The sequence below is a fragment of the Bactrocera latifrons genome, unplaced genomic scaffold, assembly GCF_001853355.1.
Source record: "Bactrocera latifrons isolate USDA-ARS-PBARC rearing strain unplaced genomic scaffold, ASM185335v1 scaffold_9, whole genome shotgun sequence".
NCBI classification, from domain to species: domain Eukaryota; kingdom Metazoa; phylum Arthropoda; class Insecta; order Diptera; family Tephritidae; genus Bactrocera; species Bactrocera latifrons.
In genome coordinates, this window is record NW_017537600.1 from 2,432,351 (window position 1) to 2,445,286 (window position 12,936).

Genomic DNA, 12,936 nt, shown 5'->3' on the forward strand with positions numbered 1-12,936 from the left:
GTGACCAAAGATGCTTGGTCAGCTAAAAGGGTTTGCGCGTGTTTCGCTCACTTAAGAATTTAGCGGATGCGCGTTTAGCGCAGTTGCACTTTTGGTTGTAATAGGACTCCAAAGTATGCAAACGGTTTGTATGTTTCTAGCATATAATGTGGGAATGGAATTTATGTAGAAGTTCATAAAATGTTGTGTTAACTTATATGATTTAATTTCGTCACAATATGTAAATCCACATAGTCACACGTTTGATATATTTTCAGGCTTTTGTTGTTGTTTTTTTCAGAAAAGAAATGCTGTTGCTGCTCCCAATGAAATGATGTGTCTATTAAGCCAGTATGCAAATAGGTGAGTCAGCCGTTTTATAATACACGCACACGGGCATATAATATTGTCGTTTACAAGTGCTGTCATGACATTTACCGTTAAATCACTGCAAAACTGGTATTGACGTTTATATAAAAAATCAAGACAGATGTTATGGGGATCTCTTTAAGCAGTCATTAGCATATTAAAAGCGGTTTTTTTATATGTGAGTAGACAAGTTTTTTATGGATATACTAAGTGGTACATACATTGAAAGTTTTTAAGATACTTGACTTTAGAATTTAAAATTTGTAAAAAAAATCTTTATAAAAAAATTTTATATTTATTTATGGCATGAATGGCTTAAACTTATTGTATTTTCTTAGATGAGTGCTAGGGCTTACTAAAATCGCAATGAGTGGCGCCAGGGTTGAACTACAAATCTAAAATCGAATTTATTCCAACAAGTAAACAAAAGCAGTTATCCCTCCAGAGCAGTATGGAAGCTCTGCTGGTAGTAGTTTCGACTACAAAGTCAGACCGGATACTTAATTCTGTTAGCACGGGGAGCAGGAGCCCTTGAAGTGCGCTCCAACCTGCTCATTCGGACTGACCACTCGGCAAGTATCGTAGTGGTCGTTTTTAAATTCCAAAAATGTCAGTTGAATGTGTATTTGTATTGTAACCCGGTATTGGACCCAAATACGGCAGAGATTTCAGAAGAAGCCTCGAAGCCTACCAAGGTAGTTAGTGTCTCCATTTCACACTGCTAATTGGTACTGAAAAATGCTGAGCATTTTCAGGGCATCGATCAAAGCATTAGTTTGATCCGGCTTTTGAGTACCGTGGGATAAGATTGTCATCAGCAGATACTTCCGTAAAATACACTGGGCGTTGTATTATTTTTTTTAACAGTAAATTTTGAGATAAATACGGTGGATGGCGCCAGAGATCGAATTGTTATCAAATATATAACACAGCGGCCAATATTTTATTTAGCTTCACGGCAATTCAGATAGGACGAATGAGACACATTGTCAACAAATTCACATTTTAAGTATGGTTTCTAGGCTTATATAATACAGCAAAAACAAAGCTCTCAAAATAATTTAATTAATCAAATATTAGTTGAGGAAAAAGGCTCAATTTCTACTTCCATGATGTAAAGATTTTCACACATAATACATACTAAGGTGAACCAAAAACTATAATAAGAAATTAATGCCCAAAAATGAATATGTATAAAGAACAAAAAAATTCACTGCAAGGCAAGACTTTTTTCATTTTAAAATGTGTCACTGAGCATTCAAGATTTCCTATCTAAATAATCCAAGAAAAGCTTACAGAACTTAACTCACCTTTTCTATAGCGAAGCTCTTTCAATGTTTCAATAAGATTTGTTCTGAAAAAAAAATAGAAAAGAAAATTTTTTATTTATTTTTTTTTATCAAACAATGAATATAAAAAAAATCAATTTTCAAAATAGAAAAGAAAATTCTGTGTTTATTTTTTTTATCAAACAATGAAATTTTCAATTTTTTTTTTTTTATTTTGGACTTTTAAATAAAGTAAAACAAGAACTATAATGACCACCACGACGAAATTTCCGCCGTTATATATTATATTCCTTTCAGAAACCTGCGAGAAAAAAAAACATGTACAATATGATACTTGTTACTCTACCGCTTAGGGACGTAGGTTTCGAGGTTTTCTACGTTTTTAAAGAAAAGCACAGAAATTTCACTTTTAATGGGTAATGTTTATTATTATTCGAAATAAATTTCTTTGGGATTTATTTTTGAAGATTATTTCTTTCTTTGTCGCGGCTACATCTTAGATGGTCTATGCATTGAGTTCAATTTTCGATGACTTATTCGTGCGCTTCGACTGGTAACTGCCAAAAAGCGTGCATGATGTTTTGCTCTAAGACCTGAATGGAAGCGGGATTTCGTCCCAATAGACTTTAAACTTTACATATACACATTCCTCACACAGGAATGGTGGCCAATAATCGGCCCAAATCATGCTAACCGAGGTGTTCTCTCAATAAATCCATTGATTGTTGCGAGGTTTGTGGAGTGGCACCGTCTTGTAGAAACAAAATGTCGCCTCAATCACGATCAATTTCACGCATTAAATAGTCGGTTATCGTGGCGGGATAACGGTCGCCATTGACGGTTATGTTCGAAAGGCTACATCTTCATTCTTGAAGAAACATGGACCGATGATTCCACAATCCACACAAAGCCGTCGTTTTTTTCTAGATGAAATGGCAGCTATTGAATCTCTTCAGGTTGCTCTTCGTCCTAAATGTGGCAAATTTGCTTGTTTACATATCCACTGAGAGAAATGGGCATTATCACTGAACAAAATTGGATTTTGTTAGAACTTTCCAAGAGTCTATAGAGTTAAGCGATGTCGATTGGGAAGGTTGTGCGACAAGTTTTATTCTGTTCGCTTTCAGATCTCGACGTAAAATGGGCCAAGTCGTTCTGTATGTCAATCTGATTTGCTGCGAACGGTGCCGAATCGCATCTATCGTGCTGGACATGGTCTATTCGGCTTACAGTATTATGCAATAATGAATGCTGGGTCTCAAGATAGTTGATGGTTATGAATAGTATGCTCAGTAGGCCGATAGGCCGATTCTTCTGACCATTAATTGAACGAGGCACGAAACATATTCTTTAAAGAGCGAGAATTTTCGTGTTACAGTTGAACAATTTGTAAGTCCTTCCATGATGAAATGCCAAACAATACTGAACAAAAATAACACGACAGCTTGACATGACTCACCTAAGTAACTCTACTTGTATCAGCCGTTACATATACTGAAATTAAGTTCGGCATCCATGATAATTTTTATTTTATAAATGAAATGCTTTTTTAAATTGAGAAATTATAAGGAACCCAATACCTTTGCTTAAAGCAAATAGGCGAACGTAAAAGAAATTTAATTTAGATTCCTTAATATATAAGGATATTAATTTTTGAATTAAGCTGCTATTAAAACCCAGGAATTCGCAAAAATCGATAACTAAGATGTTCCAAATTATATTCCAAAAAATATTTCCAATTTTAAAATAAATTTAAAGATAGAGCTACTTTAGTGTCGCGTTGACCAAATATGTGATACCATTTTTCTCGCAATTTTTTTTATTTATATTTTCGAAACGGTCTTCAAAATATCTTCAGTCCTAATATGTTGATATAGTTGGCATTAGGGATAAAACTGTATGATTTAAAAAAAAAAAACGAAAAAACATGGATTTTATTTTGGTTTTATTTTGGAGAAACTAGTCACCATTTTTTTAAATTTCTTATTTACTTTTTATGGTTCATACGATAGTGACACTATACGAGGATTCCTAATTTTTCACGTTTTGTTATAACCCTTAAGGGCAGAAATCGTAATGACGAGGACTAGTCCTTTTCAAATACATATTTATTATAACTCAAGAACGCATAAGTTTATGAAAATATATTTATCTTTATTTTTTTAAATTTTTTCTGCGTTCTTTTCAAATTTCACCAAAAAGTACTCGTAATGTAAATCTTTAGACTAGAAAACTAACTGAAAATTGTGTTTAAATAATAAGCTTAGCACACAATATAAAAGGAGAGCATCTGTAACGCTATAATCAGGATTTAATATTTCATAAGAGCGGCGGCGCAATAATAATGCATTTCATGCAAAATATTTTTTTTATTGACAGAAAAAGACCGTTTTCTTCTAAGTATCATATTCTACTTATTGTTTTTTTAAAAACGTCGCAAACAGATACTGAAAGTCATTAAAAATTATGAAAGTCATAAAAAGGCATTTGTCGACAATTCAAAATTGTACTCACCATTTATGAGCAGATGTTATGTAACGTTATGCTGAAAGGTGTTCAAAAACTTCAGAGAAATTTTCACCGAAATTACATTCACATAGTTCTTTGTTCTTATATGTACATACATACATACATGCCACACACACAAACATATATACATGTGTAAACAAATTTGTGGAACTTGTAGCTAGAGACAATTTTCTCATATTAAATAACCGTTATGTTGAAAATTTACAACACCAAAAAACAATATGTGTTTATTGCACTCTACGTAAGGCTCAGGCTGTTATATAAGCCTGCAGACGTACATATGTATGTGAATGAAACAGATGAAAAGCGCTAGAAGCGCACAAATTTGCTAGCCGAAATGACAAACTAAAATGCCAAATGAAAAGCAACAACACAAGCGAACTTCGAAAAAACAGAGTGCTACACGCTTTAGTGGCTTATTTTATGAAAACAATCAAATGCGGTAAGCGTGTGTGTGTTTGTATATATGTTTATGCGACTATGTTACGGCTTTAGCTTATGTTTTTCTTGCTTGCAGCAGCATTTTCGAGTTGTTTGAACGCGGCTTAATATTTATACCCTGAAGAAGCTATATAAAATAATACAAAGAAAGAAACATGCGAGAATCGTTTTATTTGTTGAAATATCTTCCAAACAGTTGGCATGGATTATTGTCTGGAGCAGCTCTGTCACCACCGAAGGAATTGTGCAGAACGAATCACTATAGCCTATGGTTGCCATACAAACTGAATAATCGGTAACAAGTGCTTGTATGGAAAACTTTTTTATTTGATGAGATATCTTTCAAACTTTTGGTATAGATTATTGCCTAAAGCAGCGATGTATTCTCCGAAGAAATCGTACAGATCAGTTTACTATAACTTAACATATGGCTGTTATACAAACTGAATAATCGGTAACAAGTGCTTGTATGGAAAACTGTTTTATTAGATGAGATATTTTAATGAAATTTGGTACGTATTATTTTCTAGTAAAGTGTTGTATTCTATGAAGAAACTGCACAGAACGAATCACTGTAGCATATAGCTCTCATACAAATCGACCGAGCGAAATTCAATCCTTCAAGTAAAATTTTTTATTTTTTTATTTAGAGATATTATTCTGCACATTTCATATGTATTATTGTCTAAAGCAGATCGGATAACTATAGAAGAAATTATACAGATCGGCCACTATAGCATATAGCTAGAATACAAACAACTCTGTTAAGGGTATAATAGCTTCAGTGCAACCGAAGTAAATGTTTTCTCTACAATTTTTACTTCACGTATGTACATATGTATATTTATGTCTACGCAGCTGACCGGCAAGCTGTGCTTCTTTTTATTACACACAATAAACTTGATTATGTGTAGATAATTATGATGAGTTGTTGGCGCGTTGAAGTTAAATTTGCCACAAAAATTATTGCCACGAAGAGTTTTTAAGCAACTCTGAGTGTTCTGGTGATGACCGATCGAATGAACACAGCAAAACAACGCAACTCAAAACAACATAAAAAAGAAAATACATACATACGTACATATTTTATGAGCAGCTACAAGCTATAATAGTTTCGAAGTTGCTCTTTGGCAGCGTAATTACTGCGGCGATAATGTTGTTGATTAAAGTAAATGTATAATGTTGCAGCTTCAACGATTCAGCGCTAACGCATACAGGTAAAAATAATATATATGAGTATATACATAATTATATATGCATGCATGTTGATCTAACTGTCAAACAAATCATCATAACTGGCATACTGCGCCACAGGCAACCGTCTCCGGCCAACTGACACAACAGCTGACTGACAGTCAAAACAAAGCGCATATCAAATTGAGCTTGACGAATCATTATAAAATGCTGAGAATATGTGTGATGTTTGATTTTGTCTGTCATAATTTGCTGTTATTAACGTATTTTAGGAAAATTGCCGCCAAGACACTTATTTTTGGTTTGTTTGCCATTTGCTTTCATTTAGTGTATAAAATATATAAACATTACTTGTATATAACTTTAACTGCTTATATACATATGTATGTATATACATGTATAAATATATGTATATAAATATATATATATACATTTTACACACTTCTTAACTTCGGTTGCTAGCTGTAATACCCTACATAGGCGCTTTTCTTATAGTAGAAAAAGACATACAAATATCTCTAACTAGATTAAGATCGCCCAATTTGTATGGCAGGTGTATTCTATAGTGATCCGATCTAAATAATGTGTTCAGAGATTTTAGCTTTATCTTGAAAAATTGGCTGCACTTGGATTTTGTGTAGATATTTTATCAAATAAATAAATTTTCCATACAAGAACTTGATTTTGATTTATCAGTTTGCATGACAGCCATAAGCTATAGTACACCGATCTAAATAAATTTTTCGCTGATTATAGTATTGCCTTTGAAAATAAGCTATGCCAAATATCGTGATGATATCTTATCAAATAAAAAAGTTTTCCATACAAGAACTTGAGTTGGATCGCTCAGTTTGTATGGCAACTATATTTCACTGATTTCCTTACTTTTTCCGCCATTCTTGTGCTTTTTTATTACTTTTCTGGCGAAAAGTGCACATTAAATTATATTAACAGTTAGCTTATAGCGATTTTTGCTGCTCATTAAATTGTGCACAAGCATAACTTGCCTCATACATAAATATATATATAAATACCTACACTAGAACAGCAACATATTTAATAGTTAAATTATACACATGTATAATTTTTACACACACTTAACACATTTGACCCACCAAAGGGTCCGTCAAAGCCCACTTATAACGGCACTTTAAAAAGCTATTTTCTTTATGGTGAAATTAAATGTTTTTTTTTTTCAAGTTGTGTTTCGTCACAGCTAGCTAAGTCGAAGCGTAAAATTGCAATTTTTACTAAGAAATTTCTAATTTTATTTACTATGAGTATTTAATGTAAAATTATTCGCTTGTATTACTGGTATTAGCTGGAGTTGTAGAAAAGTGGTATCTTTCCGCTTAATAGGTGCTTAACCTAAATAAATAAGTTTATACTATATGTGGAAGCGCTGTTTGTATATAGTGTATATTATAAGTAATATGAAAATATTGTAAATTAAAATATAATTTTGATGAATTGTGCTTATTTTTTGATAGAATTAGGTCTGTTAGATTTAGGGTCAAAAGCTTTTAGCTTCCTTTCGTAAATTATGGTGATCTAACATACTACTATGTACATCGGAACAACTTTTAGCATCATGAATTTTTGAAGAAAGCTTTTACTTGTTAAAATGTGGCATATTTAAAACAAAAAACCTAGTTATAGAACCTGCTGGATTCGCCTTCAATTCCTTAATATTTTCCAATTTCCTTAATAATTATAATAAAGTAATTTTATCAACTGAGATATATTTATAGAGCATAACCAGCTTACCTTCTACTCACAAAATGATTGAGGCATTTGGGCATCAAACTTCAAAACAATGACGCGTTATAGGTATTTGAAAGAAAAAAAGAATTGAAAAAATGAAAGTAAACTGGACCCAAATCTTAGACGAGTAAGTGTGGAATTAACCGATATATCGGTTATAGCCGAGTCAATAACAGCGCGCCAGTCGCGTCTTCTGTGCGCAATTTAACTCTAGTTCGAGATACCAGGTGCGGCCAAGTCCTTCTCCACCTGATCTCTCCAAAGGACTGGAGAACTTCACTTACATGGACTTCAATATATTAAAGAAAGTGCTTCCATACTTTTTCAAAAACCTGGCATCGACTGGTAGAGTTAAAGTTAGCAAATAGTTAAAAGGCTAATTAGCTATTTTACTAAATTTTTCTGTCCAATAACTCTACTTAGGTGACCGAAAAGGCTTAAATTTCATTGAGTTAGAATGGAGCACAAGGAGAGAGCAGAAAAGATTAAAGAGTTTAAATGAGAAAGCTTAAAATCCATGTATAGAGGAAGTGGTATGACGGAAGAAAATTTATGATCGATTGTTTAGAAATTATATTTTAAGCTGAGAAATTAATTTTAATTTTTGAGGAACGAGTAAAAGATACTTGTTAAATTTGTCCTCGACTACATTTCGATGAATTTGACCAATGCTTACTGCAGTTCTCCATACACACGTTATAAGCCTCGGCTGGTATGGCCTTCAGTAACTTCAGCAAATTTTGATTGTTTCAATTCCGGCTCATTATAGGAGCGCCATTCACTAGATTATTGGAAAATTTCAAAATCATATTCATGAACTCTAGTCTTGTGATCAGAAATGTTGCGTTTGAATTATGTAAGGCCTTCATCTACGTTGTCAAGCAATTCTTTTGCGACCTTTGACTTTTTAGCAAAAGTTAAAGGTTTCCAGTTCTTTTGCGGAGTCTCGAAATTAATTTCCATTTTTGAAGAAAGAGAAAAGTACAAGCCTTCTGTGTGTGTAGAGCACTGAAATATTTATTTAGGCAAATAACCACCAACCGGTGCCAGCCTCAAGTTGTCCACAGCAATATAAATCTTTGTAAAGAATGCGTCATCAAGTGTTTTGTTTTTTTTTTTTTTTTTAAATATATGCCTCAGAAAATACTGTTTTTTTTTCTTTTATAGCAGAACTAACTTTCCATAAGCTTTCGACTAACTACAGAAGCTAGATAGAGTTTCGAAGCGTAAGAAAAGAACTTAATACTGCTTAGCCATGTAAACAATATTATATCTTCGAAGATCTTCAGGGTTTAGTTGGATAAGCTTGGGTGATTCCGATGGAGCCGGCTGTCGTGGAAATTAACAGCATGAATGAAGTCTCCGAATATTACTATTTGAATATTTATATTCAACAAACACCTCTTTCTCCATAGTCCAACACCGTTGAAACAGCTATTTTCGCGTATCTACTGTTAAGTGTATTCAATAAAATTTAAGATCTACTTATAACAATGTAAGTACTTACAACATTCGAAAATAAAGGTTAGCGCAAAAGGATCTGTTTAAATATGGCACTGCTTATCTGTAGCTTAGACATTTTTGGGTAATTACTAATTATCTAAGTGCTAATGCTTTCACGAGGAATAAGAAGTTGAAGAATGCATGCAACTTTATACATTGCTTATCAACCTCTAAATTAATAGCAACAAATTTTGAGCATTAAAATCGGCGATAATGGAATTTTAATTTATCTGACAACCGTTGACTAATTTTACAAAGCGCAGTATCACAAGAAACTTATCGCAAGATCTTAAGAATATATGTGCATGCTTGTACAAGCATACACATAGTTGCTTAGCCAAGCAAAAGCTATTAAAAATGAAATGTAGCAACATTAAAAAGCTTGCGCAGATCAAATTTTTTATTACCACATTGAACTTATATGCGTTTTCTTAATTTGATATTCACTTTGGCATGTGCGGACAGTCAATCCAAATAAAGAAGTACTAGCTGCTGCTTTTATTATGTTCTTTGCCTGGCAATTTCGTATTTGCCTTATCTTACAGTTTTTATTGCAACATTTTACGAGCTAAACCGTTGCTGCAGATAAATATCTTTATTGATGAGACTATGCTGCAAAGTAGAAAGCAAATGAGAAACATTTTTTAGTTAATTTTTGAACAAGAAAAGTTCAACAGGAATATGATTTTATATATATGTAAGTGTATGTGTGAATTGTGTAGTATGTATGAGTAACATATTTTATTAAAATAAGCTGTTTTTTGCTATGCGGTCTGAGACGAATACAAGTTTAAAAATCTTTTAAATCAAGTTGACTTTTTCTGTTATTTTCAAAAAGCTCTTTATAACACTGTGGAACATTTTTGGGATTATTGTCTGGGGGGTGAGAAATTCCAAGTCAGGGTGATGGTACTAGGTCAGTATAGTAAAACTCACAAAGTGTTTGGCGTGGGAAAGCATCGTTCTAACAACTGCGATATTTCTGTCACAAGGATGTTACGAGCATTCTCGGAAATTGGTTTTTATTTTTATTTTATTGTTTTTTTTTTTTTTTTTTTTTTTTTTTTTTTTTTTTTTTTTGGTTTTTGGCAACATGTTAGAACTAAGCGCAAAAACATCAAGATAAAGGAAAAAAGGGGTCATAAGATCATAAAACAGAAAAACAACTGACACATACGAACACCAAACCCTGTGAAGGTTTTACTATACTGACCTTGTACCATCAGACTGACTTGGAATTTCTCACCCCCCAGATTAGCTTTTGTACTATGTAATTAATATTATGAAATACTATTATCTTTGCTTTTGAATTTTTGCAGTTATGACACTGTGATTGTTTATTATTCAATATTCAAGTTTGTTCCAAAAATAACAGAACTTTATACTTAAATTATACAATATGCAGCATTACCTATCTGCAGCATGAAAGATATAGATTAATCCTTTTTCAAACGCACACACCTTCATATAAACCGGATTTCAGGCAGAACTGTTTGAACAAAAGAAAAATTTTTCCAATTTTACAAAAATCAAATATAAAAGTTGAAATAAGAAATTTATTGAGACATACGGAATGACGAAAAGTTTTATAGTATTGATGTAGAAGATTGAAAGATGGTGAAGAAGATTTATATGACTTTCAAAGGACCAGTCGTTCAAAAGTTGGAGCTGGTAAGCATGATGAATTGGTGAAAAAAGTTCTAAAACTTTTGCTGTGCTAATGTTGGTTGAGAGATTAGATATGACTAAAATCACTATTTGGCAAATTTTAACTCAAAATTTGGGGAAAGGCAAGATCTGCGTGGTTGTTGTTCCAAATGAATTTAATGAAGATCAGAAAAGCGAAAAATGAAAAATCAATTTTCGCTCATGAAAATTTCTCCATATCCTCTAACAGCATGTGACTACTTTCTATTTTTTAAACTGAAAACAGCATGAAAGGAGCATTTTATTAGGATATCGCAGCCATTTCAATGGTTATAACCAATGTGAGCCTTTGTAACCGTGGTATTGAATCGAATGGAATATATTTTAAATACATATCAACTTTCGAAAATAATATAATGTGTATTTTATTCCACATCGTCTACCAATTAGAATGCCACGATCTTCAGAGATTTTTATTTCCATGATTGTTCACAGATTTGTGCCGAAATTCGCTGCGTATTCAATACAATTCGCCATTTCATAATATCATGTCTCATTTTGGTATAATGCTTCTAAGTAGTAAGGATTATTTCGCAAATGAATGTTTTTGGTGACTTTTCGCATAGAAAATTCATTTCTTATATGAAGCTCAAACAAGTTTTTTAACTGATATAAATTATCTAGGACGTATATCAACATGAATTGATGATTAACAAGTCAATAACAGTAAGCAATTGCTGCTTCACAATCGACGAATAACAGTCAGAGATTTTATTGGCATCGTTGAGATATACGGAGAGATCAGTGCAAATCATTTTGAAAGATCATTTGGGCTTCAAAAAAAAGTGAAAGCACTATTGGTTTCAAAATCACTAAATTTTTACAAAGAACGACGATTAATTATAAATTTTTAAGCAGCAGAAAGATATCCAATTTGATATCTAAATATATGCATACTTGAGCAGCATGATTTATGGCAGCAATTTTTTGTTCGTACTTCAATGCCAAAGAAATCGGTGGAACTGCTTATAAGAGTGTTGATAAGCTCTTGTTATTGTAGCGGAAGGAATTCTGCCCACGCGGCAGTCCTTGACCGTATATAGCCGGATCCGTTCCGGTTAAGTAGACCTGACTGTCGTGTGAACGGTGTTGAAAATTCTTGATACAATATACGGTGAGGGTGAAATGAAGAGACTGTATGAAGTTAATACATCCAAGAACAGTCAATTCAAGAAAATACTCAAAAATAATTTGAGAATAACATACTATCTGCTACAAAAACTTAAAGAATAAAAGCAATAACTACAACTAAAATAAATACATAATCACATAATCACATAATAGATATGATGAGTAATTCCAGTGGCGTCTGTGCAAAGATTTATATAAATACAAACAAGTGCCATAAAGTAATTATTTTTTAACTATTTTTATAGCGTCATTTTAGTTTTATTTATTTATCTAGCGACAGCATAATTGTAGCTTAAAACAACTACTAGTAAAACTTCATCATAATTCTTTTACTCAACATAGAGGAGATAAGTTGTTACTTCTTAGCATCATCAAATTCAACAAGTAGCTTCTAAAAAGCTATAAATATTTTATTATACATTTTAATTTCTCTCAATAAAAACTTAAAAGTCTGGGAAAAAATGTTGTAAAATAATTGCTGAGACACTTTTTTTAATGCTTTCGATATCTTCATGAGATTTTTTTAAATTTTATTTGAAGAGTACTATAAAGGTTAAGTCTGACTTTTTTATTACTGTAACTTGATAGTTTTTGTTATAAAAAATTTAATTTTATTACACAATATTTTGTCACCTCAATGGGTTATATTTGCAAATCAGAATAAATTATTTTTTTTTGGAAATCAATTATCAGGCTTTTTATTTAATAAAATACGAAAACAAAATATTTATTTATTAAAAAATATATCTTCTTCTTCTTGATTGGCGTAGTCACCGCATACGCGATTATAGCCGAGTTGACAACAGCGCGCCAGTCGTTTCTTCTTTTCGCTACGTGGCGCCAATTAGATATTCCAAGTGAAGCCAGGTCCGTCTCCACTTGGTCCTTCCAACGGAGTGGAGGTCTTCCTCTTCCTCTGCTTCCCCCGGCGGGAACTGCGTCGAATACTTTCAGAGCTGGAGCGTTTTCGTCCATCCGGACAACATGACCTAGCCAGCGTAGCCGCTGTCTTTTAATTCGCTGAACTATG

General features: G+C 32.6%; 1 long non-coding RNA gene across 2 annotated transcripts in view; it reads right to left on the minus strand.

The window, feature by feature from the left end:
* Positions 1–12,936, minus strand: part of LOC108977465 — a 92,579-nt gene that overhangs the window by 22,961 nt on the left and 56,682 nt on the right. For both annotated transcript variants that reach the window (XR_001994037.1, XR_001994036.1), the window contains exon 3: positions 1,659–1,702. This is a non-coding gene — a long non-coding RNA (uncharacterized LOC108977465). The remainder of the gene's footprint in view (positions 1–1,658; positions 1,703–12,936) is intronic.